Raw genomic sequence first — 27,821 nt, forward strand, 5'->3', positions numbered from 1 at the left:
CAATTTCCATATGCAATATTGATGGACGTGATCACAGTTACCATTCAAGAGTTTTCTTATGTGACAGTTGCACGGTACAAATGTTATTTTACAGCTGTGGAAATCTAAATTTGAGAGGTAATGACAGCAGACCTAGAAAATGAGAATTATAGCCCAAGTCACTATGGACCATTTTCTGATGACATTTGCTCTTCAAAAAAAAAATTATATAGTATTTTGTCTTTATGTGGCCATACTACCTGTCTAAAAAAAAAAGAAAACCTTTCTAAATATAATACCAAAACTGAAGGGAGGAAGAAAGGGACTACAAAATGATGCAAAAAGATACAGAATTCCAGAAAAAGTAGATTTATCAAAATAGATGAAGGAGGGAAAGAAGAAAAGAAGAAACAAAGGAAAGAATGGAACACAGACATTAACACAAATGAACCAAAGTATTTTCAAAAGAGCCGAGAAGAGGCAGAAAAGAACTACAGGACTGGATTTCTATGCCAATACAGAAGGAGAAAGGAGCAAGGGGATTTGCTTGCACCCATGTAAAAATCTTACAGTTTCCCTTAAGGAGCACGAATTAGTGTCTCTTTTGATCAGTAAGTCAATGTTTCAGCGGTGTTATCTCTGCCTTCCTTGTGGCTTTTAATAATTATTTTTGAAATTGAAGTATTCTTGCAGACATACTGGGAGATGCTCTTCTTCACTTTGTTTATTACATAATCCACCCTGAATCTGTCTCTCTGTCTGCAGAGCGAGGTTCTCATGCAGATTGAAAGCCAGGTAACACTGAGAAGGAGGCGGGTGTCTCAGTGCAAATTAACTTACATAATGGCTCTGTCAATCTATCCTTCCCTCCAATTCCATTTTTCTTGGTGTCTACTAAGCTAGATCAGTCTCTGTTTGGGTCTGTTTCTTTCTCACTCGTCAATCAGTCATCTAAGTTATCTCAGCTTGTTTGAATTCCAGGGAGGTGCTACACTTAATTGCCTGCCATAGGAATTTGAAGAAGAATTCTACCATGAGCAGAAAAGACACATGGCATTGGGCAGACAGGTAGATGTGTGCAGCAATTAGGAGGCCAAATCAAGGAACAAATGAAGGTCTGTATGTTGTCGACCTGTGTGCTACATAGTCAGAGGGGTTAATTCCTCTTGAGGTAAGAAAATCAAGACAGTTTCACAGGGACATGAACTTGTTGGATTCTCAAAAATGAACCAGAAGTAGGTCATTTCAAGCCGAGGGAAGCATGTAAGCTTATTTGGCAAAGGAACTTAATCTAATTGTATGATTCTGAGTGATTTTTAGTGTCTGCCTTCAGTGCTTCCCTAAGATTAATCTTATAAAATATGTCCGACCATAATCAATTAGACTTGTCTGCCATGGTTACAACAGGGCAGATGAATTTGTGTTAATTACTACATTCAAATAGTTCAAAGGACCTAATGAACCAATGTACCCGGTTCAAAGTAAATAGAAAGGAAGTTTCCCACAGTGGGTGTGGCAAATGGGTTAGCAAAGTGTTTCTGGGGTCAAATTTTAAAAGATGTTAGATGTCAATCTTAAGGAAACTATGCTCTGGGGAAAAATGCATTTTTATATTTGTTAATAACTATACAATGTGGAAGTCTACTAAAAATTCTTGTCTGATTAATCCTTTATGTATTCCATTGTGCAATTTAGACACTCTCAGTCTTTTCTTCTCAAATGCCAATAATTATTCAGGATAATATATTTATCCCTACTACATATTGCCTGGTGTGCAGTCAGTACTTACCTAAAAACACATGTGCTACCCACATTACTAGACATAGTAGTAGGGATGCCAGGGCAAATAGCAGCTCTCTGGAAGACAGTGCCTTGTGCTGCGAGAAGAGGAGTCTTGGTGCAGATAAGACACTGTGGAGAGAAATGAGCAAAGGCGTCTTACAGAAGCAGAGGAGAAGTTGATTTTGAGGTCCAGGCAAGAAGACCATAAGCAATAATCTGAAAGGGGCGATAATTAGATAGTCTTAGCAGAGAGAGAGAGAGAGAGAGAGAGAGAGAGAGAGAGAGAGAGAGAGAGAGAAAGAGAGAGAGAGAGAGAATATATACAATAGGGAAAGAGCAACTGACAATGCCATATGCCTATCCAATAGTAATTATGTTCACAGGGCACAGAGGGCTGCACACTAGCACTTAGACACAGAATTCGCTGAGACTTCTGATCCCCTTATTGTGGTATATTGAGAACATAAGTTTGAGATATTTGCTGAACACCAAAGCAAGCACTATTAATACATAAATAAAGACAATAGTGACAAAGAATTTTCAAAAATGTATTGGATCAGCTATCAATGAAAGAGAGAGATGCCAAGCTAAAAGAAAGAAAGAAAGAGAGAGAGAAAGAAAGAGAGAGAGAGAGAAAAGTATGGTATCATAATAGTCAACCTGGTTCTGGGCCTCAATTCTTTACCCCTAGCTCTCACAATATAATATTGTGGTTATTTATGCAATGGTGGGCAAGATATTTAAGCACTTCCTGAGCAGTTGAAATGAAATTAAGCAGCATCGGGAATGGTGCTTTTGTATTTTACATTATTCCTTTTGTATTGCAATCACATTTTAAATGATATTTCTTCCTTCCATTGCTCCATATTTAGGCAAAATATCACACACGCACTCTAGCACTACATTTTAGTACAGCTGTCGTGAAGCTAAATCTATATATACCTGTTGTATAGTTCTCAGTATGACAGGGGATTAATAGATTGATGTTTAAGTTTCTCATTGTTAAAAATAAGGCTCTTTTGGGCTTGCCTATTCAATTGTTCGGGGCACACAGTCTACTACTCTTCTTGATTCCTGCTGTGTTTCCTCAGTTCAGCCACACCCAAGCACTTATCAGAGAAGCTGAGAGACTCCCAAGGTTAGACAGTCACTAGGATATTCAGAGCAGAGAAGTGACATCTCCAAGGGTGTTCTCAGACTCCTAAGCCTTTGCATTTTCATCATACTTCTCTGCTGCCGCACTTGAGAGCTGTCCTTATACCAAAATTACGTCTTCACATTGTCTGTCTCTGCCACTTGACTGAGCTTTGGAGGGCATCTTATCTCATTCATCTTTTAATTATCTGCACCTGGTCCAAAGCAGGGAACAACGTGAGATTTAATGCATGCGGATGAAAGTGGGGAGGCGTACAGATGTATTTGTATATGCACTTGTTTACACATTAATGAGACACTGATTTCTCATGGATTAATCAAACTAAGCACTGTCATGGCTAAGGGCTCAACATAGTGCCTTCACACTTAATGAGACACACTTACAGTGAAATTTTCAAAGGTAATGACAAGCCAGACAAGGATGTCTGTTACAAGAGTTTCTATCTTCACACGTGCAATATACACCCATCATTTCTGTTTCTCATACTGCCGTACAAAATGACAAAACTAGACTCAAGTTTTCAGAGAAAATATAAATGGAAAGCTGATACTTTTCTTGTCCTTTTGCATTATTCACTAACATAAATACCCTTAATGTCGTACATGTTTATAATTAGTGACCCTTCCTCACATAGAGTTCATGTCGTTAGACTTACTACAATCTACATGTTACATAAATTTAGTTCATGTGATGTAGGATTACTGCGGTCCACTGAGAGAGGTGAGAAAAACTTATGTACATGGGCGGGGAGGGGGGAAACATCATTTATTGATAGGTAGTAGAAATGAGACTGGGGCAGGGATATATGTAGGCCTCAAAGTGATATTGAGCAAAGGTAGCTATAATAAAATAGCATTCCATTTTGATTGACTCAGGCAATAAGAAGAAATTTACCACTGCAGGTAGAAAAAACTGCTAAGGTTTGTCAAGAAACAAACCACCGACAGTGCTGTAGCTAGAGTAATTTTTCATGTTCCTGTACATATTAGGGGGTGAGGATCAGAACATGCCCCAGATTTCCTGTATAGGATTTATATCTTTCCCAAATCGTTTACAGAGCTGTGCAATCAAACACCAGACCTTAACCAGAGCTGAAAAAAAAAGTTGTTGCTGTTGGCTTGTATCTTCTTATACCCAAATGCCTTAGGTACATCCCTGCAAGGAATGAACATAAATAAGCCAGTAAATAAATGAATATATGAATCAGGCCTTGTGTAGTGAACCTGGTAGTCACAAGTCTGGTATTCATGTTGAGATCTCATCTCAAAGCAAAATAGCACAAAGGACCAGTCTCCTCCATAGCACCGGATGTTTAGCATTTCTATCTGCTCTTCCTCTCTCTTTCTACCCATCTTGTCTTCCCCTGTCCTCCTCCTACCTTTTTCTCTTTCTCTCTTCTTTCACTTCTTTTTTTTAATAATAATGTTTTCTTTTTATCTCATTCAGTACTGTTGGCCAGTAATATAAACAAAATGAAAACATAAATGGTCCTTGAGCATTAAGCCCTTAGGACTTGAGTGATTTATACTTGCTTTTTTCAGCAATATTTGCTACAAAGCCACTGAAGGTAATAGATAGAGGAACTAGACATTTTGCCACAATATCATCTCCTAGTCCTCAGAGCACTTCCTTGATATCCATCAGTAGTTCATAAAGACTTTAATGCTTTATGAGCAATACGTTGACTTCCCGTTGCAATAGCAAGATACAACACATAAAAGTAAAATTTCATTGAAGAGGACCACAATGTATCCCCAAATGGAACTGGATAATAAACCAAATAAAATAGGCAGAAAAAAATGGAAGTTGGTTTTCACATAGCCTGCTCCAAATTTGTACCCTGGGAAGATGTACTTTATTTACTTCAGTATCATAAGGGTAAGACTTTGGTATTTTGTAAGTCTAAGTCCAAGATCTTAACTAAAGAAGATGGTTAGTGTGTTGAAATTTTAATGGATGGAGGCACAGAGAGACAAATCTATAAAAATCTAATACTTTAGTTTGTACCTATAAGCACTTCCCATCCCTCATGTAAGTATAACTCCCAGAAATGATTCTTACATGTGTCAGAGTTGATATTTTTAAAGTAAGAAACCAATGTAGAAATATCTGAAACATTTGAAATTTAGCACAAATTTAAAATCCAGGAATATTGCTGTAAATGTGTATACTTCCCAAAATTAAAAAAAGACGATTTACTTGGTGATGGTTCTTTGAAAGGATGTTGATTTAACATAGTATTTTTCTTACTCAAGCTGTAGCCATGCATATAGTTACATTGCTTTTCTTTTTCTATGCACCATCTGTGTGATATAATATTTTAATCACCTCACTTCTACAAAATGTAAAATAAACATTCGTTTAAAGGGAAACTTATATCCATACCTAGAAATAGAAATATTATTTTTACTTACCACACTACAAAGTAAACTTAGAAATAAATTGAATGAGTACAAAGCATTGTTCTTGGATTCAAAAAAAGTCACTTGGAGTCTTCTTAAGACTCCGAGGACAAGCCAGCATTCTGCTTGTTGGAGGCATCAGCAAAGGCAGAAATAGGAATTGAAATGTTCCCTCTTGATGAAAATCAGAAAGATGTTTGGAAAGTGGCTAATTTCCCACTTACTTATTTCATGCATCTAGGATTTGTGTCACAATAGAAATCATAGCACCAAGGACACTATTTGCCTCATGACAGATGCTGGGCTCTACTAAGAAGTTTGGACCATATACAAAGCACAGACAAAAATGACACCGGTTCCTTACCAGATGCAACATCTGAAGAATTCAGCATAGCTTTCTTGTATCTCGTATCCTTGCTCTACAAAAGGCTGCTGATTACATCTGCATCTTCAAATGTTAGTGTGGGATAAACAGAATGACTTCATGCAAAAACACTGGCGTGGGATTACTCAGTTAATTCAAATTATCATTGACTCTCAGCACACTCACGTTTCTCCATACAACGAACATGTGTAAGTCTTTATCCACCCTGTGTCTTCCTTCTCCACACAGGTAGTATATCTCTTAGAATTAAGGCCATCCCCGAATGTCCAGAAGTATGATGTAGCTCATCATACTATAAAACTACACATCTTTGGGTGGAGATATACAACGCACATGACACAGGGACGTGTCTGTAAATGAGAAGATACACCCTTAGTATGTAACTGAGACATGGAGCATTCTCAAGTTTCTGGGAAGCAGTGATTCTTTTTTTTTCCCTTCGGAGCTGAGGACCGAACCCAGGGCCTTGCGCTTGCTAGGCAAGCGCTCTACCACTGAGCTAAATCCCCAACCCCAAGATTTATTTATTTATTTTATATATGTGAATACACTGCAGTTGTCTTCATGCACACCAGGAGAGGGCATCAGATCTCATTACAGATGGTTGTGAGTCACCATGTGGTTACTGGGATTTGAACTCAGGACCTCTGGAAGAGCAGTCAGTGCTCCTAAACGCTGAGCCATCTCTCCAGCGGAAGCAGTGATTCTTTATGCAGTGGAATTACTGCCCTCCTCCTGTGTGAAGTAAATTTTTTCTTCAATTGTTTTTGCTTTTGCTGCCATAGTGTGTCTCTTCTCAATTATTATTTTTTTAAGGGGCATAAGAATCTAAAACTCCCAGCAATAAGCAACAGATTCTCAATATTAGGCAACACCTCTGCTCCGTTCTAATCTGCCGACTTGCCGTTCTCTCTGACATTTTTTATAAATGCACTGATTTATGAGTTTCAGTACCTATAAAATCTCATATATAATTCAGGGTCAGAAATATCCATACTCCCATGCCATGGTCATACGTGATTTGCTCAGACTCTTTGTAATCAGAACTGTTTTAGAGCTAAGGTAAATAGATGATGGACAGACAGAAAGAGAGACAGATAGATGATAGAGAGATGATAGATAGATAGATAGATAGATAGATAGATAGATGATAGATAGATAGATAGATAGATAGATGATAGATAGATAGATGATAGATAGATAAATAGATAGATAGATAGATGATAGATAGATGATAGATAGATGATAGATAGATAGATAGATAGATAGATAGATAGATAGATAGATAGATAGATGATAGATAGATGATAGATAGATAGATAGATAGATAGATAGATAGATAGATAGATAGATAGATTGATATAGATGGTTGATGGTAAGTAATTGATAGATATAAATAGATGATTGGCAGATGATAGATTCGTGAATAGAAAGATGATAGATGGCCACCAGACAGATAAATGAAGGTAGAGATGATTATAGATTGTTAGTTTAGATAAATAAAAATAGACAGTTGAACAATAGATGATAATAGCAAAACAGGCAGACAAACTGACAGATATATAGATAGGTAGATAATGAAAAAAAACATGCTGACATGATAAAATATAAGTTAACCACCTCTAAATATATGTAAAAAGCAAGATTTTGAAAGTAATAGCATTCTGCCCTAAAAGGAGACTTTGAAATTATGTCATTTGTATAAGATCATAGAGAAGAAAAGTTCCCTTCTTAAGACAAAAACAGCTTTAAAGTCCCATCAGACTCCTTTAAAAGGCTTCTTGAACATCAAATATCTTTTGCAAAACACTTCATTGATTTAAGTGTAAATTAATCAGGGATGCACTGATTCCATCGACCCTAGAATAAACATGGATTTTCACCTCCAGATGCATAATGTCTTTCCTGTTCTCCACCACGTCAACATAGGAAAGAGTGCTTTAGGTGCTCAAGGCTGACTCAGAAGTGTGCAGCTTTGCCCTTGATCTTGCAAAGCAAGAGAAGTGGGCACTTTGCCAGAAAACTTCTTTGGTTCTACATCTGAATATGAAGGCAAGTAGTGTGCTTTCTTAGAATTCCTCACAGGAAAAAAAATAAGTAATTAATAAGCAATGTGACCTTGGCAGTCTTGGTCTCTCTAGGCAGGAGAAGAGCACTTCAGGAGAGACTAATGTGTTAAAAATATTAGAAATTCGTTAGCTAATTTCTACTTTAAGCAGGTGTCTCTGGTTTCCTCACCTCAAGGATTGGGGTACAGACCTATTTATTTTGTAGCTTGCTGTGGGGAATAAAAGATAATAAATCAATAAAAATTTATTGAGCATTTCTTCTGTGCTCCTGGGGATTCAAAGATAAATGGACAAAATATATTTTCTGCTCTTAAAGAAAAATCTCAGCTCTGGATAGTGGGAATCTATTTCAAACCTGTTTTTGGAGTGGAGTTGTCTGTGTGAGGGTGTAACAGAAACAGTATAGTTGGTCTGGGGTTCACTTGTTTCCTGAAAGGCGAGTTGCTTTATAAAAATCTCAGGTATTAAATTATGAGCTGCTAAGAAGAAGTATCCTCATTAATACTTGATGCCATTTTCATTATGATTGCTCTGAGTAATACTTATTATGATCATGTAAATCACCATTAGGGATCTAACCTGTCTCCCTATGTTCACACTTAATTATGTCAGTCAGATGTTTTGTGTGTGTGTGTGTGTGTGTGTGTGTGTGTGTGAGAGAGAGAGAGAGAGAGAGAGAGAGAGAGACAGAGAGAGACAGAGAGACAGAGAGACAGAAAGACAGAGAGGCAGAGAGAGAGATTATTCAGCTCTTAATTCTCCTCTTATGACTATTTCTATAGAATGAATATTCTATTTCTATACTAGGAGATTGAATTTCCAGCTTTTGCTTTGTTTTACCACGCTTTTCTCTCCATCTTCCCTTTTCCAGTGAAATACGTTATCTCCTTGAGTTACCCACACCGATCTGTTGGACCATCTGATTTTCTAAGTCCAAATCTGGATCTATTTCTAGTTAGAAATATAGTTAGATCTATTCTGCTGAGAATAATTCCATGGTTTTTTCTGCAGCCATATTCACTTGTTCATCATCTTAGATAATGTGATCTCTACACATGTGCTATAGATAAGGCTTTTAGCTAAGTTTGGGGATCTCAGATATGAATAATAGAGCCCTTTCTGCCCAAGAAAGAAATGGCTCTCACCTCAAATGAATACAAGGAGCCAAATATGAGTGAACATGTTTCTCTGAGGCAGCAGTTTCATGAACCTTTTATGGTAATAGAACAAAGAAAGTCATAAAAGATCGCAATTTTCAAATTGATGGTATGTCCATTAGAAAGGTAAATTACAGCAAGGCAGGAAAATGTCTGCTCTAAGATTACAATGCTGACTGACAACATTCTTAGCCTTTTGGTTAGTGGAAACTAGGAGTCTGCTCATAAATTCTAAAGGATTTCTTGAAAAATACAAAATATGGACGTATATATGTAAGGCCAATAAATGGATATTACGGAGGCTTGGACTTGGAGAATTCAAAAGTTTTGATATCATTGAAGCTATACACAATCTCTTTCTAGCCATTCTCTTTAATACTATCTTCAAATAGTTCAGAAGCAGTCTGTTGATGACAGTAGACAAAAAAAAAAAGCACAAATGAAAGGAAAGTTTATGAAGCCTCATACTGCGTCATAAATGGAGACAGGAGTTCGTAAGTGTCAAGTTAAGTATTGACCGAGAACGCACATCTGTATGTAGCTAGGACCTGTAACTTGAATCATCCCCTCCCCTCCATGCAGTGAGAAAGGCAGTTTCTAAGAGTTAAGAAAAGAGGCAGGGTTATAGAAACCATACACAATTGCTGGTGAAGGCAGAGACTGCCCAGCTGAGCTGCCTGGAAATGGTTTCCGAAGTTCCAGGAATGCAGCTTTTGTGAGTTGGTCAATGCACTAGCGTTTTTATGGATGCAGACACCTGTGTGACACCAGTGGTCTTGCACATAAGCAATTATCCATGCTTCTGTAAGTAACCCGTAATAAACTTACTGGTTCTCTAAGCCAGAATGTTGTCGAATAATTTGTCTGATCTGCTATTAAGGCTATACCTGAAGGAAATAGATCTTGGTTCACATTTCAAAGTCACACAACATTCTATTTGTGGTTGTGTCAGCTAATTGTTGGTCAAGGTGAGAAAATACTTGAAAGTTTGTTGAAAAAAAGATTGATTTTTTTTTGGCCACTTGGTTTTAGAAGTTTCAGCTGAAGGTTAAGTGGTGCTGCTGTCTTCAGGTATGTGGTGATGTAGTTCTCTTAGTGAGGATGCCATACTTCCCTTCACAGGCTGAGAAGTAAAGAAAGAAGGTTCAGGATTCAGGATTCTACTATCTACTACAAGCATCTGCCTCTTCTTACCTTTTTTGTCCTTCCATCACTGCCATATTCCAAAGGATACTAGAACTCTCATTGGTGGTACTGGCTTCAAGTCTTCTACCCCTTGGCCTACGTGGTACTGTTTCCAATTACTCTAGTTCATGATTACGTAGGGACAAATTTAGGTCCAAACTATAAGAGAGATGCATTTGGAATTATAGCATGACTATTATTTATTTGGGATTGAGAAAATCACAACTCCATATTCAAAGTCTTTTCAACCAGCTGATCCCAGTAATCTCAGAGTAGGTAGAGCTAAGCTTAATGAGTAAAACAAGGAGCAATTATGATATAGATGTGGGAGTGAACCCCTCAATATTAACCATTAACATAATAATGCATATCCAAATACATAAAGAAACAATGTTTTTAAAAAGGTTCTCGTTGTGTAAATGAATGCCTCCGTCAAGATCTGGGGTAAGCTATACCATCCTCCTCAGCCTTGACTCATGAATTTCTACCCAGATTTCTTCCCTCAAGGCCTCTCTACCTACAAGGCTATTCAGAGTTTGATCTTGAGAGCCCAAGGCTTCCAGGGAATTAGATAAATAAAGCATCCCCACCAGAGGTCAGTTAGCATGAAGCTGACCCACAGTTGGCAAGGCACTTTGTCTCGGAAGTGCTGACCTGGTCAGGAGCATCCTGCCAAAAGTTCAGAATATGGCATGAATATGGATCGCCAATGGTTTTCATTGTCTCTGAACCCTGGTGTGTTCCTGACTCCCAGCTGACACTTGAGGCCATAGTTTTTGGACAGTAGTTCTATCTTCATTCTATAAAGTCTCCCTTTATCTCATTTATGGCTTAGAATCACATTATTTCTCCATAAAGTCATTAAATAAGAAATATTAAACCATGTTTCTTTATCTGATTTTAAGACTGAAAAATCCTTTTCTTCTAATAACAGTTGATTTTGGTTTTGTATTAATTTAGATAGAAGAGGGGTAGATAGAATAAAACAGAAATAGCCTACCTTTCTTTTTTATCCTTTATTTCCCTTTCCCCTTCTTTTCCTTTTTTAAGTTTAATTGTTTTTGTTTGGTTGTGGTGGTGGTACATGGAGTCCTACCTCACTGAGGAGCTCATGTAGACGAAGTAAATACTGAATCACTGAGCCACGTGTATATCTCAAGAAAGTCTAACTTATCTCCAAGAAATGTTTTTTTTTTTTTGAACAAGGTATAAACTATTTAGAAAATGACAATTTACAGAGAAATGAAAGGAGCATGGTTTGCCTCAAGCTCAGAATGTGCTCAGGAACAGTGGGAGGTGCCATTTAAAGGGTGATTGAGAGCTGGGGTAATGTCTTGTCTGGCCAGGAGACAAAGGAAAACCAAAGCATACCAATAGGGCAGAACACACCGTACGGATGTAGCAAACGGGCTACTTTCTGGCTGTCTGTTCTTCCTGAGTTGTGGGGATATTAACAGCGTCATGGAAGACAGGATGCTTATACGCATCCACAACCAGATACCACTTTCAGCCCCCCTTCATGTGAGTACTTCTTACCTGCACAGGGAAGTAGGACTCACAGAACGTACGAGAGAGAGAGAGAAACTATTGAATTAGCTAGTCAAAATTAAAGCGATAGACATGCTGTTCCAAGAGTTGAAAGAATACTTACGCTTTGCCTCAAATGCCTCACATTTTCTTGCAAGCTTCAGTCCTTTTCTGTGAAAGCTGAGGAAAGAGTAATCAATTTCAGAATACCGAGGCAAGTTTCCTTTGCCTGGAACACACAAAGGTGGCTTGGCTGCGATATCAGGAGTTAAACAAAATTCTAATTATATTTTTAGAAGGTTAAATACATTTACCTTCAAAACTTTTCATCTGAAATGTTAAGGAATACTACAGGTAACAAATAAGGTGATTTCACACACACACATATATATATTTTTTCTCTGTATACTCTGTATGTAATTTGCAGGACAACACAGTGAAACATTTTTGCTCCTGACCAGAGACAGTACCATAATTTGGAGTAAGAAATCATGAATAACAATGCAAACATGGAAGAAAGAGGAAAAAAGATTCGCCACACTCTGTGTTTTGAGCAAGCCACATATGTTTTTTGCTTTGGAAGACTACAAATATCCATTTTAACTATCTCACTTGAAAAGAATTTTTTGTACAATTACTGTTCAAATTACCTACTAATAGCTACCAGAAAAAGTTTCAAAGCATATCACAGCGCAGTTTATTTTGTTTGCTGGTTTGTATTGTTTTACATTGCTATCTTCCTGATACCTGACTCAAATATCTTCCTGATAACTGATTTATTTATAATACTCAATCCAAAAATTTTTATTTGACAAGATCTGCTTTGAAGGAATCTCTTGAATTGCATTTGAGAGTCAGATTCCAAGGTTCTGAAACATTTCAAGCACCACGAACCAACAAATCACAGTATTAGATTCTACAGAGATGTTGTGAAAGAAGAAAATATTACTGTTGCTCTCATTAGAAAGCGAAACTGTGCCTTTTCTAGATTGCGTTAATTCAGAATGAAGTTTCTAAACTGTGCCCTGTTTATTATCCAGGCTTTTATCTCCATATCTTACATATTCTTGTGTTTACTAGCTCACTTTCCCCAGAATCATATGTATAAAAGTAGGTAGATTTTTAGCATCCTTTAAATATCAATCATCTGTGATCTGATCGCAGTGTCTTTCAAGAGCTATCTGGCTACATAACTTCATACCTAGTTCAGATGTCAAAAGACTGGCTAATTCAATTCCTATAAAATGAAGACATTCTGTAAGGACTCTATTGTCTTTAAAAGCCTGTTAGTGTGAACCTTGTGTAATAACAGAACTGTGCATCTCACACAATTGTTACATACATTGTGGATGACAGTCAAGTGTGCTTAGAATGTATAAAGGACCATAAAAGTGTAAACCATAATAAGAGAACAGTGGCATTCTTGAATTAAAAAACTGAGCAATTAAACAAGACTTTGAATACCTTTCAAATCTTATATTCCCAGAGAATTTCCACGACGGTGTTTATTATGCTAAATTAGTATTATTTTATGTACTTGTTTTAAACTCTTTGGGGAATGTATATTTAACTTGGTATCCATGAACATCCAGTAAATGTGGTGATGATGCTCAAAAATGGAAACATTAACTTCTGTTTCGTTTTAACGTATGAATCCTTTCAGTGAAGTAAAACTTGAATTAAAAGTTACAAGGGACTAAAAACATTGCGTAGTGGTTGAACATTTAACTTTCACGAGATGATAAATTTCATTTCCTCTTCTACAAAAAAAGTAGTTTTCGATAATCATGCATTGATACAATTTTAATATTTACCAGGGTCAGACATGATCCAACATTTTTATATTTATGCTTTCATTTTTAGTTACGTGTATGTGTGAATTTGTATGTGGGCGCGTGCGTGCGTGCGTGTGTGTGTGTGTGTGTGTGTGTGTGTGTGTATGCAGGTGCCCTCAGACACCAAGTGGATTCACCAGAGCTCAAGTTGCAGTCCCAAGGTGGGGGGTTGGTAACCAAAAACAGGTCCTCTGCAAAAACAGTGCACATTTGGAAACTGAGTCATTTCTTCAGACCTCCTGAAATACGATTTTGATTTAAATCGTAATCTTATGAACTGTGGGATCTGGGGGGGAAGGAATCACGTTTTCTTCGCCTTGGTTTTGTAATGCAGTGAACGAGGCGAACCACGGCTACCATCCACAGCATTTTAATAATTAAAGAGATGCAGCAAGAATCCAATGGAGTAGATTATATGGCAGCTTGCCTCAGTCTACATTTGCCCTTGAAGACAGCGCAGTCAGAGCTGTTCAAACAGGACGCTGCATAAGAATAGCAGGAAAGGAGGCTCAGAGCTGAGCAACAGGTATCCGGAAATCCAGTCATTTGAATAATGCCCTGGCATTTCTTCTGCGCTCCAAGTAACTGCTTAATGGAATGTTTGTGTGAGTAAAGTTACCGTCTGTTATTATTAGTTTGCATAAAACAGAGAGAGATATGCCCAGTGTATGCTTTGTAAGATTTCTTCCCTACTCTTTAGCTCTATTTATTATATATAGACGTGTTTTCAGGAGCACCTAAATTTTTCTTTTCTTTGTATTTTTTCTTACAGGCCTTAACACTGCAAATCTCTTAAGCAAACCCACTATTTACAGAAGACATTGTTGTAACAACATCTTTAGGAAAATACAGTCTTGATCGCCACTGGGCTGTGGACTACTGAAGAGAATTCGAAGCCCTGTTGGTAGATGAAAACGAGTCCGACTGTATATCAAATTGGGTCTGAGGAACTGAAATTGTTTTATATGCTTCAATTAAGCCTCATACCACCCCCCTGAGGTAAGAATGAAGTATTATGCACTTTTATGGAGCCACAAACTCAAAGCCCATGGAGAGGTTAATCAATTTGCATCAAAGGCCTTAGAGCTGCTCCGCTGACAAAATGGGAACAAAACAGAATTTCTTCCTGGGGAGCAACTTACTTTCTTTTATTTGCCTGATTACCATGGTGGATGAAACTTCAGGAAAAAATCAGGATGAGTGCTCCCAAGAAACCCCTGAGAAAGGATTAGCATTCGCTTAGCAGTTTAGTAAATGAACGATGCATATCACGTGCAAAAGCAAAGACACCTTTCTTTTTGTTTTTTTTTTTGTTTTTTTTTTTGTTTTTTTTTTTTTTACCAAGTACTTAGGAGGAAATGACCCCTGTGAGGAAGGAAAATAAAAAAATAAACAAAAAGGAGTGGAGCACATCAGGGACCAGGAGCGCAATTGGTGGGTTTCTTTTTTTCTTTCTTCGTTCCGCCTCTTTCTACATTGCAACCTGCGCAGATATTGCTCGCTAGAGGGCACTTGAAGTAGAAGGAAAAAAGGCTTCGATATCCATCTAAGAGGACTGGTGCCTGTGCGTGCAGAAGAGAAACCGACAAGCGGTAGCCAGTTTCCTACACGGCAGTACCTGTAATATATGAGCAGGAAGACATCCTTAGACAGCAGTGTGCAGCTTTGACTGACGAAAAGGCCCTGCACACAGCCGCTGAGATGACATTTCCTTTGAACCTTTCAGTATTCCCCAAAAGCATATGTGTTTGTTCTGTAGTAAATGACATGATAACAAGGAATCAGAACCAAAAACTTCATTTGATACATAAGAGGACCAATTCCTCCTCTCCTCCACGGGTCTGTACTGGTCTTTATATCTATAATGATATGTTAAGAGTGAGCATGTCCATTCAAGTAATGGTAATTATCTAAAAGGTACTTGAATCAATTAAATTTAAATATATTTTAGTGATGAATAAAATGTTAAAATTGACAAGTAATATACAGAAGTTTTTCCTCTCCTCTCTTTTCCTTAAAAATAATATGAAATATTTCTTATTCTTTTATCCTCCTTGCTCCCAAGGAAGACAAGAGTTTCAGCATCTTAATTTAGTTATGATTCCCACATCAGAATATGATAGAAAGAAAGAAAGAAAGAAGGGAAGAAAGAAAGAAAATAAGATTAAAACCTAAACACTCAAGTGTATACACTAAAAGTCTGCAAGATCAGGGCTGGCTTGTGTGATAGCTTTGTCCAGTCCCTTTAAATCTATCTGCCTTCCCCTGCCTCCTCCATTTCTGTTCAGAAGCTGAATTGGGGGCTTATCTCTTTTTGAGCACCTGGGAAGATGGGAGATAATTCCATTCTGACCACCATCTTCAAAATGTTCTCTGCACAGATGTGGTTCTTCAGAAAGTGTTTATACCACCGTTCACAGAAAATATAACGGTAAGCTCGAGGTGAGTAATTGCAGTCAGTATTCAGAGATACAGCCCTAATTTCAGGGACAGTGAAAGCCAGCGGAGGCAAATGTTCAACATCTGTAGTCCTAGACCACAACCTTAAAGAGGATTTTACCTCAAAAATTAGTTACCATTTATTTTTTAAAAATAATTTAGTTATTAAATCCCATAATTAACACGGCTGAAGTAACCACAAGGTAATTTAGGGTAAATTTTCTATTTATTTCTGTTACTTAAGATAGCAGCCTTTTGAAACCAAAACACTTCAGTGTAAAAGATGCATTAATGTAACACTCGTTTCTTTTTTTTTTTTAACATTTTTACATTCATCATATTAAGAAGTTGCCTAAGGCAGCGGCTTGCAAACTACAACTCCCTTGGAGCATTTGCTACAACCAGGTTTCTAAACATCACCGAGACTCTAGACTGCACATTTCCATTTCTGACCAATCTTCAGAAAGTGCTGAGGCAGAAACCATTCAAGGACCTCAGGCTGAGTACCTTTGTCTTGACGAAATCCCAGTAATAGCTCAGTAATTTAGTTTGGGCACCATCATATCCTTTAATGATTTTATTAAGAGGTTGGTTTAAAAGAATCTCATATAACTTTTTAAAGCTATCACATTTAATTAAATATTTATTAACTTTTCCGAAAGGTGCTTTTGTTCTTGAGACTTCCTCAATATTGTAATTAAGATAAAGGTTGAGAGTCTGGGCAGATGGTTCAATGGTCAAGAGCACTAGTACTGTTTTACTGGACCATTGTGCTATTCCCAGTATCTACTCCGGAAGCTCATAACCACCTATTCTTGGATGTCTGATGCCCTCTCTTGGCATTTGCAGGCATTGGCAGGCAAAGTTAGATCCATATACAGTTGAATGGATATAAATCAATAGATCTTCTTAAAAGAGGTTTAATTTTCTTTCCTCCCTTCTTACATGCCGAGGCTCTGTGTCTCTGTTGAGGATTGAACACAGAGCTTACTACACAGTTGGCAGTCACTCTCCGTTAAGCTGTAATGCCATCTTCAATGTGATCTTTGATTGTGTCACTGTTCCAACATACTCCTTACCCTCCCTGGACCACAGATAAGCACTGTTCCAAAGTCGTTCATTCTGGGGAAATCTGCAGAAAAAAGACCGTGTGCGTTGCACATTGTATTTGTTTTGGCTGCTTCAGATTGCAGATGCTAATTTTTTTATTGTGAACGAAAATATTATAGGCTGCTATCTCAGTGGAAAAACCCTTCATTCATGGAATCTGCCCTCCACAATTTTGAACCTGGTACATTCAGGGAGAAATCCTTGGCTCATTAGCTCATCGAAGATTGAATTGGGAGAAAACCAACCAGGCAAGCAGACTCACTGTCATTACACCATAGTAAACATCCACTTTTGTTTGCTTATTATTTTAGTTAAGTTTAGTTATAAATGTGTGCTGAAAGGGGAAAAAAAGTAGAAGCTGATAATACATGTAATCTGTGGCCATTCCCTGCTCAAATGGAGAAAGTGTAGTTTTAGCCATCCCCATGTCCTAAGTTTCCCTTTCTTCTAAGCATGCTCATTGGTGGGCTTTGATTACATTTCTAAAGAAGTGGCCAGTTCTTTTTTATTGTTTCCCTTAGCCAAAATTACAACAAGGTTCAGTTCAGAGTGATAAAACAGGAATTACTTCTTGAAGCCTGTCTCTATCTTACCCACTCTTAATCCCTGTGAACTCATCTGCCTATCTGGCAGTCTTTGGAATCAGAGAGGGTCATCAGGCCTTGTCCAACTTTTTCTACTCCTGACAAGTTTCCATTCTTGCCAGTGGATGTGATTGTGCCCTATGATGGCACCCTGGTCCTATCAGAGCTTTCCTCACTAATCCCCCATGCACACCTCCAGTGAAGTTTCACCACAAGAGCAATGTGGGTCCTCGTTAGCAAAAGCTGATGTTGCACCAGCCTCCTCCTGTTGAACTTGTATGACTCCAGAGAGTGTGCTGAAAAGAAAACCCTTTCTTGAGAAAGTACAAGTCTCACCCCAAAGACATTGCACTGCATCCTATTAAGTGTGGGTGGAATTGCGAAAGAGACAAATGCCTTGCCTTTCAGCATCCCTGATTATTTTAGAAATATCCTGATAGGGATTTTTAACATTATCTTAATCCTCTTTCACACTGCTTAATCACCCAGACCTCCCTTAAGAAACTGTCAGGAAAGTCCTACTGCAGAGCTTCACATAGAGATTAGGGCTGTGAGGAGGGTCACCTTAAATTCCAGGGGGCCAAGAGTCAGTGAAGGTAATGTGCTTTCATATCATAAGAGTAAACATTCTGCACTGACTGGAAACAAATTTATAACCGAACTCGGTGACATTGGATTCGAAAATCCCTTTGGTTTGCCAGCTGAGTTTTTCTTTTTAGGAAAATTAGATCAGAGGATATTCTCTCTCCTGCAGTCTTTTTTCTTTCGAGATGACTTTGTGACTTTCGACAATCCTCAGCCTTCAGGAACATATGACCTTTCCTTTACTTCTAATAGATGTGAGAAAGTACCCCAAGGAAAGGTTCAGACCACTTGTTCAAAGTGAAAATGAATGTCTGAAAATTAAGCACAACCGAAGGTGTGATCTATTTCTTTTGTCCACTTGGGACTGTCTGGTCTAAGGACAGTTATAATTTGAATGGGCTTTGACTGCTGTTCTTTTCCAAGACAGAATTAGCCAAAGCCAGAATACCTCATAAGCTAACACAACCTTTGAAAAGACAACAAGCAGCAACTGCTTGAGGATAAAACACCCCTTGCCCCCCAACCCCAGATAATTTACCAAGTTTCTTTCTTAGGGTAAGTAGAATGTGAATCAAACAGATAACAAACTGATAGTCAATGTCTTCAACTTTTACGGTGGGAGGTGAGATACAGCACCAAAAGCCAATTTTGCATAAGTATTATAAGCATATTGTGCCTATTTTCCCATTCTGTTCACTGCCTCTCATTAATTCGAGTCAGACAGTACAGGCGCTACAGCCGGTGCGTCTGCTCCTCTGCACCCCTTCTGCTGCTGCTCTGTCCCCAGATGGTCAAAACCCATCCTCAGAGCTCACGTCTAGTCTAGTGAGTCAGAAATCGAACAAACCCCTGTCTTCAATGAAGGAGAGATTTGAAGAAAGGTAAGGGACGTTTAATTTGTCGTGTATTTATTTCACTGTGTTAAATGATGAACAGAGATCAGTGCTGCTGAATAATTCCACGTGTTAGCCTTGATGATCACAAGAAAAGAGACCCAGGTCTGCGGGTCTGTGGACCCCTATTTGCATTGGTTTATACCTGGGTGTCAATTTCTTAACGTCTGAGTGCTTAGGAATCCAAAGATAGGGCATCATTTGGTAGAAAGAGGGGAGGTGCAAGGACAGTACTCTATTACCCCCCTCGGGGGAGGGGGCTTGACAGAGCACCCTGACAAAGCTTGTCAGACCCTCTCCTCATGACCACAGCAAGTTCTGACCATTTTCTGCCCATTCACTTAACTGCAAATCCATCCTGATTGCCTCTACTGTCCCTTATCACCCCCAATCCCCGCCTCCCAAAGGAGTAGCAACCCTAGGACATCAGGAATGAGTTCCACTCCAGGATCAGGACCCACCGCCAAGAAACACTCGTAGCACACGAGTTTTAGCAGGCAGTGGTCTTGCAAACATGCAATCCCTTATGCAAGACGTCTTCAGAATGAGGGAAAAGGTGAATGGCCCACACGCTGACGCATCCTTGCCCTCCACACAAACCAGGTTTGGGTGTCTGAAATGCTTTTCAAGATAGTGCTAGCCTTGGGGCTCAGGTGAGACCTAGAGAGAGAAAGCTGGAGGGTACCTCCTGCGCATCCTTTTCTGATCTGGCAGCAGTCTTTATCCAAGAGCTTGGCCGCGCGGCGGGCTGCGCGCAAAGCGTGGAAGGGCTCGTCTTCACCCGGTGATTCCGGCGGCGGAGACGCGCTGGGCGTGCTCGTGAGCGACCAGCGAAAAGTTGTGCGCACTCTTGGTAGGAGGAAAGGGAGTGGAAACCAAGCGCGGGAGAGCGCAGGGGCAAGGCAGGGAGGGGGCGGGGTGGGGGACTGCTTACATGAATTTCCAAGTGGTAGACCTGCCTCTGAGCTCTGCCCAATGAGATCCGTCAGGGGAGGCACCCGGCTCACTTTTCCACATCACTTCACAGTTACATTTGGCAGGCTGGCGGGCTCGCAAGCCGGGGAGCGCTCGGCCCAGAATTAGTGGATGGATTTGGAATCTCCCTGCCTCCTCCAAGCTCCGCCACTGCCACTTTAGGCAGAGACCTGAGCGTCAACACGCGAGCCGTACTTTTAGGCTGCGGACACTGAGCCCAGCGCGCCAGCTTCGCATCTCCGCACCAGGCTCCACAGCTCGGAGAGGCATGAACGCGATCCGGAGGAGACTACCCTGCGCGCGGGGATCCGTGGACATTAGCCGCTCTCGGGAACTGACCCCCAGCTCCTTCAGCCATTTATGAATCCAGAGGCTTGAGATTTTTTTCCGCATCCCGGAGCCCGACCTGAGTAAGTACTATCCCCTACCCGCGTACGCCTCTGGGCGGCTAAGAACCCAGGGGATTGCTTCCTTTAGGAATTCCCACGCGCCCTCAGACACCTTACACACCTGGTGGATGAGGGATGCTAGCACTGATAACTCGCCGAGCCGCATCTCCATTCACCGCATCTGTAGCTGATGGGGTCGCCTTCTACCTAACCGGTTTTGCAAACTGCTCTCGGAGCAGATATGGACGAGTCTGGAGCCCCATTCTGCCCCCCTCCAGTTCCCGCGCCACCCTTTCCTTCTTGCGGTCGCTTTTCGGTTTTACCCTGGAGACGCAGGCAGGAGCTGCTGCTGCCGTGCGCCTTCATTGCGGGGTCGGTGCGGTGAAAGGGAAATTCTCGCCTCCTGCCCAGAGGAGGCTGCGAGCTCGAAAAGAGAGCAGGTTGAGAGGCCGGAAAAGCTGGCTCCTTGTTTTCCGTATGCCCCCACCTCTTAATCGTGGGAGGGCGACCTCCTCGGTTGGACCGAGGGCTACTGCTCTGCTGAGAAAGCCCCAGCGCCAGATTTTCCACAAGTGTCTGTTCCAGCCCGGGGGCGCGGTGCCAGCTGCAAACTTGCTAAGCTTCGGGGCCACCTAGCCACTCTTGTAGTCACCAAGACGCTGCTCAGGACTACCTTAGGACCCATAGGCAGACCAGTCAGTGGCAGCGAGCCCTCCTGAGCACCGGATGACTTCTCCTTATCCCAGAGCCCACGGTGCAGATTCTTAGAGATCTTAGTGTTTTGCATCAGCCAACCCTGGGGGTCCAGCCGCGCCCCTGCCATACAGGAGGCGAAAAGGGACTCCAGGCTATATTCTGCCAGCGAGCTAACAGGTTCATAAGAGACCTACCCTGGTTTCCCAAGGCTCTAGCCAAGCCTGCTAAACGGTGTAAACGTGATTCTTCAGATGCTGATACCAACAGGTATCCAACAATTCCTCCGTTTTCTTTTTCTTTTCATTTTTTTTTCCTTCCCAAGACTAAAGCCTCACCATGCCCAATGTTGTAAAAAATCTCAAAGTTTTGTGGTGGTGGTCCCGTGCCCGAAGGCAACAGCTTCCACAGGTCAATGACTAGCCTGTTAGCCTCCTGAGCAGAGATGGCAGCTGTTAGCGTAGATTGCTAAACGTAAGAAATCAAACAACATTAATTGTTTATTGTTGTAAACGCATAACGTTAGTCTGTAATGGAAAATCAGGCTGGCAGCTGCTCACTTCAGCTCCAATTAAAGGGCAGTGTTTATAACTAAGCAACTGAGAGGGAGAAGAGACCCTTTCAACTTTGCCATGGTTCCTGAAGATTGGAAGCAGTTTCCTCCTTAGGGGGGCACGATCCCGACAATCCCTTTGCGAACCGGAGCTGCTAACCAGATTAGCAGCTATTTTCTGCTGTGCGTTTCTGAGAATGAGAAGTCTAAGATAGTATGCAAGTGCGGTAGCCTCTCCCATCAGGGACCATCGCCAGGCACATAGAGAAACTGGGGTTGGCTGGGACCGTTTTGACATTCCTCTCCTCTTTATAACACTTTGACAGCCATCTGGATGCTTAAAAGCCCTCGCTAGACTGTCACCTCTGCCTTCATTATTTGAGCATTTCAACTGGAAAACTGTATGTGAGAAAGAGGTATTTATGTAAGATTTGAAAGTGGGATTTTCCATCCATTCAGTATCGCCGCTGTACTTCACTGCATGCAAAATGAGCCCTGTCGTTTCTGCTAAACACCACTGAAATGTCTCCCTGGCTACCGCCTTTCATCAGCCCGTGTCCGGTTTTGCAGAGATTTAATCTGTAATGTGTGTGTGTGTGTGTGTGTGTGTGTGTGTGTGTGTGTGTGTGTGTGTGTGTGTGTGTAGGGTGTGTGTGTGTGTGTGTGTGTGTGTGTGTGTTTCTTCTACTGGAAAGACTTGCACCTTTGAAGGTTGTTTTCTGAGGCTTATATTTTCTTCCATCAAAGAGAGCTCTCCATAATCTCGATGTGCAAATAGGTTTACCCACTCCCCTTTATGGCTGAAATTCTAGCACTAGCCCCCTAATTAAATAATAAAAGAGATCGCAGCATTCTTTAAGTCAGCTCTAGTAGATTGAAAACTCCATGTCACACAGTCATTTTCTGCTCCAAGAGTCGAACAGGACCTTTGCATCTTTGACATATACATTTCTCTCTTTCTTCATTTTTTTCTACCTCCCCCCTCTCCCTCGGCCTTGGAAGAGGGTAAGGAGTTGAGAAAAATTCTGAAAAGAGAGGATCCTTTCTGCCACCTCCAGGATGGCTTCATTCGGAACTGCTCCAGGCTGCCTGTACTTATTCTGCTCCAAAGACTGTGGCTTGAGAGTAAAGTCAAGCGCTCACCCTCACAAATTGGCTGAGACATTGGCTAAGAATTTCTGAAATCTCTGCTATAATTCTGTCTATCAAACTTTACCCCCCCCCCATTTAAAAATGTCTAATTCTTTTTGTTATTAAAAAAAGTGGTTCTGCATTATCATTTATTGTCTCCAAAATCCCTCCTGACTCCAAATGGGTAAATTTCTGAGCTCCAAAATGTAGCACTTCATGACTTCACTTGTGGCATATAGGATGCATTTATGAACGTTTTGATGCGGTTCGGATCTGGCTAAAGGGCAGAACATTTTAGAGTAGCTCTCGCCTTACTTGCTTTATGCATTTCAACTGTTAAAGGGGAGATGTCTGTGTCCTGGACTCAAGTGTTTTATAACAGAGCAGTACAGGCATCAATCGTCTCCTGGAACTCCTCAGTGTAGCATTGAGCGTCACATACATGGAACACCAACTATATCAAAACTCCCCATAGAACAAAGCACTGTTAGACTGCTCAGCAGGATGGGAGACCCCTTGAGAAAGTATCAGTAAAGACTGGTCTGTGCAATGTACTCACCTTCTACTAGTTCCAGGAAACCGGATGTTTAAATTATGCTGATCTTTGTTAGCCTAGAGGATCAAAGTGTTGAAAGAAATAAGGGGAACTCCAAAGGAAAAGGGGTATAATATTTCTCTGTTCAAGAAACTGTAACTTGGGGCTTTGTTTTCCAGCTTCTTTAATGGTTTATCAGAGAAAGAAAAAGAACACACATATATCAAAAGGTGGAGTCCACGCTTCAGGTTCAGAGGACCTTGTCATAAGAACTGTTAATGTTTCCAAGGAAAAGAAATTGAGTATTCCTGTGCTCAAAGATTGGTCTATTGTGGTGTTATCCTCATCCCAGGTTGAACAAAATTTCTATGTGAAGCCATAAACTATCTGTAAGTTAAACTGGCATTGAGTTTGCAATTCTTGCCAGTTTGCTAGTCTATCAGCAAGGTTTTCTGCTTGACAAGCAAGTAGACAAGTGCACCCTGCACAGCCTTTTGATTTTAGGCACAGTTTAACATCACAGGACATTCTTTAAGAACACTGTGCCCAGAGGTATTCCTAGTACTTATTTCCATAATTTTATATTTGTTGCAATGTTATTCAGAGAAGCAAAGAAAGAGATTAGAGTTTTCTTATTTGCATTTTGTGTTTGGCACCGTTGACATTCCCGGATGATGTGGAACCAACTTTGCTCATTATTTCAGGGAACAGCTCCCTGTTTTAGAGTATTATATATCAACTGCAGGCTGCCATCACAAACTGAGGCACGTCCTTGCAGTTTGCTCTCATGTGGACTTTTGCAAACATATAAATACATATCCAACATGTGGACAGAGAGCTCATCAAAAATTTGCATGAAGAATTGACTGCTGGATTGGTTTAAGTAGAGGAACTTAATCACCATTTCCTTGTCATTGCATCTGACTTTAAATTGTGTGATTTGTGCTGACGGTTTGTCAGATTTATATTATGATCGGTCTTTTAAGCAGTCTTGTCTGCAGGGCCTTTAAACCACCGTGGAGATTTCATCTAGAATATTTGGTGTAATTATTCTCTGGAACAATACTTGGCTTTTGATGGGCAAAGGCCACCGTCTGATTTAGCAAGGCTTAATTATGCAAGGGGATGTTAGTGCTGTCTCCTTTCCTTCTCCTTGAAACTTGAGCTTCACAGTTTATTTGTGCTGAGCTGTGGGTTCCTATCTCTAGAACCTACTTCAGATGTAACCATGAGCAGAAAATTAGCTGGACCTGGTAACTTCAAAAGGTCAGAAAAGAAATGAGTTCAAGGGACGCCATTTAGCTTCCTCTCCCATATGTTGCTGCTGACTGAACGTCCATCACCACTTCACTGGATGACACCTATACCAATACTGTTTCCTTTTCTGTCACATCCCAGGCTTTTATGGCCTGACTTTTAAATGTCATGTGTAGTCCCTATCATAAACATCACTTACCTTCTTGCCTGTAAATGTCCTTTGTAAGAAGTTCTGTTTGTAGGCAGAAATTTATAGATGTGATTTCTCAGTGTCTTCTAGAGAAAGTATCATACGGGTAAACCAACAACACATGTCTTTTCCCTTCCCGTTCCCATTGCTAAGGACAATTTTTGAAGACTGAGGATGGTTGGTCCAGAGCCAAGAACTATGAAATTCCCAGGGACTCTGCTTCCCACTTTCCCTCAACATTTTCACTACAAGCCTGCATGGTAATCCCTCATATGGGATGTGCAACACCAGGACGCAGCTACTAAAGTTGTTTCTACAGGGATTCCATAAGTTCTCCTAAGTTTATTTTGAGACACAACCTTTCCCATTTAAAAACGGTCAATTCTATTCATGTTCAAAACATCAGGTTTTTCCTCTATTAAAAATAATTTTACATGGTACATGAATAGAAATGATGGTGTAGTCCAGTGGTCTACAACTCGAAGGAAACCCCTGACTAGGTTGACATCATAGGATGCTATTGAACTGAATGGCACACAGAGATATATTTTATTAGAGAAAATGTTTTACTTGTCCAGTCACTGTGTGGGCAATTCAGAATCTGTACTTTGAATGTCTCCAAAGGAATGTAAAAGTTTTTATTGATTTTTCTCTCTCTCTGTCTCTCTGTCTGTCTGTCTGTCTCTCTCCCTCCTCCCTCCCTCCTTCTTTTCTCTCTCCTTCACTCCTTCCCTTTTCCTTCCTTCTTCAAGCCCTCTCTATCATCCTCACCCCCCTTTATCTCTTGGTTTTTGTTGCACTTACCTAGAAAATTCAGTGTGTGAATATTATATTAATTATAGTCAGTATCTCAGAAAACAATTTTATCACTCTCAGTTATCATTTACGTCTATAAGATACCTGGTTCTTGAATACTTGCATAAGGGAAAATTTGCTATAATACATTTCTCTTCCGGATATATTTATTATAATTTTAGGCGTATGAAAAATACTTAGCAAGTTGACTATATTTAAATGAAACATTAAGTGGAGTATTCTTGAACATTTGTTCTACAGCTCCGAGTAAAGGGTTTTGGATATTTGCATCCTATTAACATTTACAGTAATGCTTACCACACCTTTTTTTCTTCTTAGGTAGAATATAGCATACAGTAAGACTGCCATTCCTCTTCTGAGATATTAACGACAAAAACTAAGAAGATGGGAGAGTGATATACATGAGAAGTTATATCCTATTTTACATAAGAAATAAAAAAATCAAACTTGTCATAAAATTTACAAGGATCCAATTCCTCCTTTATTCAGCTTTTGCTGTCAGAGCTTAACAAATAGAATTTACATTTGAGCCCAACTATTTTTGTCTTTAAAATAAAAAAAAATCTTATTAAGGTATTAAAATATACGTGTCTTCCTCAAGCTTTCAATTTTCATTAAAGTATTACAGCAGAGCATAGTAAACTGATCCTAGAATCCCTGTAAGCTATTCAATTATTTCTCATGCACTAGACACTTGGGGTGATAACCCAATATTAGTTTTTTCAAATTATTATTTTCTATCTCTCTGTCTATCCATCATGTGTGTACATTGCTTAAGGAACAGTCCCAGAGGAGGATGTTAAGCTGTTTAAATTTTTAGAACACAGAAAAATGGCAGTGAGGTGCCATTGTAAGGGAGGTTGGGACTCCATGTAACCTAATTAACAGACTCTTGACTGGTTACTGGAACACTTGGAGGCATACTCTGCAGTCTTGGTTAGGACATAACTGATTTTAACCATTTGCCTATTTCAGCAGTGTAAGATCTTATCACTGGTAGAACAAAATTTCTCTAAATATGCTAGAAATAGGTTGTCAAATGTCACTATCACAACCCAACCTTTAATTAGCATTCCTTCTTGTACAAACATGTAACCTCAGTATTCTTTGGGCTTTAGTAGGGAATTTCTATTTCATCATCCCCACAAGAATGCAAGTGATTTGGAAAAGAAGAGAAGTTGCTGGCGGTATTTTTAAATTAGTGGCTGCAATTTGATTGAAAGCGAATATCTTAAGCTTGTCCCATGCTGTGTTTACATTTTATTCTCAGAAAACATTAATGGAAAAAGAAAGGTCTATGTGGACCACGAAGATAAGAAAAAAATGTGGTGGGAGAACTGAAAATGTAGCCCCTCACATGCCTTATAAACACTCCTGGAAGCCAATCATGGGTTATTTATTACCAGTGAGGAGGCTGAGCTGTTCATAAAATGCTTGGTGCTGCACCTTGTTTATGCCCTTTCCAGAGAAGAATGGAAGAATGTTGTTCTATGACATAGGCAGTGTTAGTTAATAACAACTCTAACAATTCTAACCTCAATTGCTACAACTACCAAGTTATTCACAGGGCAATTCCTAGTTATACACAATTACACATTCAAGGCTTGGTGAGTCCTTTTAATCTCAGAACTCTGGAGGCAGAGGCAGGTGGAATTCTCTGAGGTCCAGGCCAGCTTTGTCTATAAAGACAATTCAACAAAGCCAGGACTCTGATACACCTCTGGTTTCTGTGTCTCAGAAAACCAAAAAAAAAAAAAAAAAAAAAAAAACATTCCCTTTAATTTTCAAGGTGGGTAACATGAAATGGAGCATCCATTGCTAAACCATTGTACTGAGATAAACTTCTAGGCATGCATGTTATGAATAATATAACTGACACTCAGACAACTTCTGATGGGTTATCTTGGAGCTCCCATAGTTACACCACCAAATCAAGCATTAAGAAGAAGATACGTCTGATTGACCACTAAGATTTAAAAAGCCAATAGCAGTCCTTTTTGTATACAAGTTCTTTGCACAGGGTTCATCCTGAAACTGTATCTTAAAGGTAGCAAATGAAAATTCGTTTCTAAACTAAAAAAGTTTTAGTTCATGCTGGAGGAGTGAGTAGCCATATATGTACCTGACAAGAGAGATGTTAGACATACATGTACCTATTGAGAAGAGTTTCAATAAAGGGATGCCTTAAGAAGTC

The 27,821-nt window shown here is 39.8% G+C and overlaps 1 protein-coding gene and 1 long non-coding RNA gene across 8 annotated transcripts in view; one reads left to right on the top strand and one right to left on the bottom strand.

Moving 5' to 3' along the window:
- LOC134483521 (uncharacterized) overlaps positions 1–19,902 on the bottom strand; it is a 39,508-nt gene extending 19,606 nt beyond the window's left edge. Inside the window, exons 1-3 of the long non-coding RNA XR_010060349.1 lie at positions 19,774–19,902; positions 11,767–11,822; positions 1,769–10,274 (exon numbers count right to left, since the gene is read on the bottom strand). This is a non-coding gene — a long non-coding RNA (uncharacterized LOC134483521). The remainder of the gene's footprint in view (positions 1–1,768; positions 10,275–11,766; positions 11,823–19,773) is intronic.
- Positions 14,226–27,821, top strand: part of Cdh8 (cadherin 8) — a 407,399-nt gene continuing 393,803 nt past the window's right edge. For 6 of the 7 annotated variants that reach the window (XM_017601380.3, XM_017601378.3, XM_017601377.3 and 3 more), the window contains exon 1: positions 14,226–20,473. The gene's annotated coding sequence lies outside the window, so the exon portion shown is untranslated. The remainder of the gene's footprint in view (positions 20,474–27,821) is intronic. The other variant, NM_053393.2, reaches the window with a different exon arrangement.

This window comes from Rattus norvegicus, chromosome 19 (assembly GCF_036323735.1).
Source record: "Rattus norvegicus strain BN/NHsdMcwi chromosome 19, GRCr8, whole genome shotgun sequence".
Classification (NCBI taxonomy): Eukaryota; Metazoa; Chordata; class Mammalia; order Rodentia; family Muridae; genus Rattus; species Rattus norvegicus.